Below are 4,221 nucleotides of genomic sequence, written 5' to 3' on the forward strand. Positions count from 1 at the left end.
AAACCTGTCCTCTGCTTCAAAAAGTGGCAGCTGCTCTATAAGCATTTACTAGCTGGCAGAGTAACCAGTTGTCACAAGTTCTGTGAGGGATAGTTAAAAGCCTGAACAAGATTGTCTAGCACTTTTCAGTAAATATTTTAAAATCTACAACTTAACTCTTATGCACCTAAATGATAACTAGACCTAGGAGAAAAGGCTGGAGAGGCTCCCTTACACTAAATATGCTTTGGTCCCATAATTGTACTGCTTTTGGAGATAGCTCTTTCTGGTGTCACCCAGAAGTTGGTTCTCTCCACTGTGTCTCAGGTTTAGCCTCCTGAAAGAGACTTGCCCAGAATACTTAGCCAGGACATGGCTTTTATATGTGTCCTGGTTGGGCGTAGTCCTCTTTGTCTCCTCTGACCCAGAGATGGGATATATGTCTTTTTTTTTTTTCTTTCTAAATGATTTCCTTGTCTTTAACAAATGGCCATTTTCTATGGGCTTCACTTAATTGAAACAGTCTCTAATTTTCCATGTCTCTAAAAAGGAAAGTACAAGGGCCAGCCAGAAAGCTCAGCAGATTAAAGTGCCTGCTTAGACAGATGTAGGGGCCAAGAGTTTGATCCCCAGCCTGCCATGTTGGTCCCGCCCCTGGGGGCATGCTGAGAAGGTGATTGAGACTGGGCATGGTGGCACACACCTGTAATTCCAGCACTTGGGAAGCTGAACACAGGTGGATCACTATGAGTCTGATCTGCATCGTGAGACCCTGTAGACCCTACCCTAAATGCATAAAAAAAAAGGAAAGTACAAAGAGGTAGGAAAATTAGGAGAAAAATCAAAGAAAGAAAACTGAAACAGAGCAGGTCTGACACTTGCTCTAGCATATAGAGTGGGATCAGAACCAGTTTGTCCCAGTGAATCCTGTCCTCCAAGTCTTTAAGAACGGTTGCCAACCTAATGTCATTTAGTTGACAAAAGGAGTCCTGTGTTTTATATACAGTCATGTATATTTTCTAAGTCTGAGCTAGATTCAAAAAGTCCCATCTTATAGAAGTTTATATAAAGTCCACTAGGAGGCTTTCTAACATTACTCTGTCTAGAGCTATTGTCTGAAGTCAAGCAAGGAATACCAGCACATTTAGCAAATAGTTCCAATGCAACACATATAAGAACAAAAAGTCATAAAATGTCCCATTAGAGAAATATCATAACCTTATAACATTTCCATGTTTTAACTTAGATTTACCAACATTCTGACCAACATTTTAGCAAAATCATATGAGACAAAGCATAAGCAATTTTAACAGAACTATATAAGACAAAACTGTTTGAGGCAAAGCATGACCAATTATGAGTAATGAACAAAGACATATCAACATTTGAAGCATAAAAAGTTGTTATCTAGGGGGGGAATTACCTGCTCGGCTTCCCCTTCTGTCCCTCTCTTGGACAGGAACTTTCCTTCTCTCAATAAATATATTCTGCTCATAACTTCCGTTTGTTCCTAAAATTCATTCTTCGGTTTTAGAGAACACGAACTTATGCAGGTCAGGTCCAGAGATCGTTTTTCTCTATATCATTTGGAGGTTCCCTATATTGTTTGGAGGTCACTCACCCGAGACCAGTTTTTCTCCCTGTATCATTTTGGAGGTCCCACCGAGATCATTGGACGGAGGTATTAGTTTGTTTTCTTTCATAAATTCTGAATTGGGATTTGCTTTTATGTTTCACTGCATGGTTTTCCTCTATAAAAGTCCCTGCAAGAGACAACTTCCTGGGGGAAGGGAATTACTCGCTCGCCTCCCCCTTCTGTCCCTCTCTTGGACAGGAGCTTTCTTTCTCTCAATAAATATATTCTAGGGGTTGGGGAGATGGCTCAGTGGAATAAGCACTTCCCTGGCAAGCGCAAGGGCCTGAATTCAATCCCCGGTTCCGCCAAACAAAATAAAAAAAAATAAAATAAAAAAGATTTAAACAAATAAATATATTCTGCTCATAAAAAAAAAAAAAAGTTGTTATCTAAATGAATCCCAATCCAGAACCTATGAAGGAAAAGCAAACTCATACCTTGGTCAAATGATCTCAGTGGAACCTCCAAATGATATAGGGGAATGAAACTCCCAACCTGAAAGGTACCTGAGATGAGTTTGTGTTCTCTAAAACTGAAGAATGAATTTTAGGAACAAATGGAGGTTAAGAGCATAATATTTATGGGGAAAGAAAGCATCAATCTGAGAGAAGGACAGAAGGGGGACCCGAGCAGGTTGTCCTGGGAAGTTGTCTCTTCCAGGGACTTTTATAGAGTAAAACCATGTGGTGAGGTGGGTCTAAGGTGGAGAACATGGGAACTTAGGTGGGCATGAGGTGGGACAAAACTATGGTCAACCAATGAGATTAGAAGGACCATTACTCAGGTAAAATTGATAAAATCCAGAACCAAATGGAGAAGCATGTCCTGTAGCAAGCAGGCACAAATATAGAACAGGAGTTTATCCAGTAGTCAGCTGGTAGCAGTTGTATTAGTGACTCTTCCTGACTTCCTCAAGATGATGATCAATCCTGGATGCTAGGGCTGGTGAGATGGCTCAGTGGTCTAAAGCACCTACTTAGAGCATGCTTAGCAAAAAAGCACAGGGACCACGGTTCAATCCCCCAGCACCACATGCCAGTCAGCCCCGCCACCTGGTGGACTGAGCTGGCCACACACACACACATAAATTAAAAAAAAAAAAAATCCTGGATGCTTTTCTTTAGGGAGCTAAGCATTTGTTTGATCTTTGGTCTTTAGGTCTGGCCCACAGCAGGAGCATCTGTCTCTCCCACATTGCTAGGTGTCTTGTCTTCCACGCTGTCTCCTTGAGGGCCTGGCCCTGTCTGACTGCCTATAATGTTTCTGTCTAATTTAGCTGCTTACAACAGAATCCCTGGCTCCCTGCAGAGCCCTACAGAGTTCTCCTGTGTTACTCCCCTTGCATTCTTTTCTCCAAACACCCTGAATGTGGTATGGCTTAGTTGGAGCTTATCCTTGCTTCCTGGAGAGAACAGCCCTGGCCTAGCAGGGACAGAGAAAGGCAGGAGATGGCCGGCTGATCCGAGGTGCGCAGGACAGTGAACTCCAGTTTACCGATCACTCCCACTCCCTGGTGCCTGGCACTGGCAATGGCATCTCACTTCATCCTAATGCACATCTAGAAGGAATTATTATTATTATTATTTAGCATTTATAGGTTTCAAGTAATATCCTTTAATAAACACCAGACCCTGTCCAATATTTTCCTAAGACAATATGGCAATGCTTAAACACTTATGCACAAAGATATTTATTTTGGTGTTTGTAAAACAAGCAAACAACAAAACAGTAAATCTCTAACATCGAAAGACTTGTTGAATAAATTATGGAGTATCTAGATGAGAAGTCATTAAAATAATGTTTTTGACACTCTAATGATGCCACATGATGCAATTTTTTTGCAAATACTCTAGATTCATAAACACTTAACTAGAAAGGTACACCCTACATTGTTCCTAATGTTTATACCCAGGTAGTGGAATAAACAACTTTTTATTTACCTAGCTTTTTTTCCCCCTCTGAATTTTCTGCAGTAAGTTTGTATTATTTTATAATAAATGAGAATGTCCCATTCTTCAGAGAACAAATGCCAAAGGCTGCCCTCGGGTCAGATCAGCTGAACGTTACAAAGAGTGCCCATATTCTGCCCAAAGACAGCTGCCAGAGCACAGAGCGTGCGGTTGGGGCAAGGCAGAGCCACTGTCGGCAAAAACGGAATAATCAGAGCTTTAAAAACTCATTTCTCAAGAACGTTGTGAGGATCAAGTGGGTGGGGAGCAGTGAGACACGCGAACAAGTGCTCCATGTTCTCTCTGGCCTTCTCACCCGGCATTTATCAAATAAAAATACAAAGAAAAGACAAAAGTCAGGCTCGGTTTTTTATTTTATTTTCTTTTCTGTATTTTAGGGAAAGGCCTAAAATAGGCCTTTCAGGGTAGGCCTTTTAGGGTGTTCAGGGTAGGCTTGGTTTAAATGCATAACTATATCTGTTAATCTGAGCCACAGATTTGATGATAAAAATAGTAATATAGCAACTTTTTTTTTTTAAAGACAGGGTCTCACTATGAAGTTCGGGCTGGACTTGTGCTCACTTTTGTAGACCTCGGGCTGGTCTCAAACTCTCAGAGATCCTCCTGGCTCAGTTTCCCAAGTGCTGGGATTACAGG

General features: G+C 41.3%; 1 pseudogene; it reads left to right on the plus strand.

The window, feature by feature from the left end:
- Positions 1–4,221, plus strand: part of LOC101568704 — a 279,180-nt pseudogene that overhangs the window by 141,920 nt on the left and 133,039 nt on the right.

This window comes from Octodon degus, unplaced genomic scaffold, assembly GCF_000260255.1.
Source record: "Octodon degus isolate 3935 unplaced genomic scaffold, OctDeg1.0 scaffold00079, whole genome shotgun sequence".
Lineage (NCBI taxonomy): Eukaryota > Metazoa > Chordata > Mammalia > Rodentia > Octodontidae > Octodon > Octodon degus.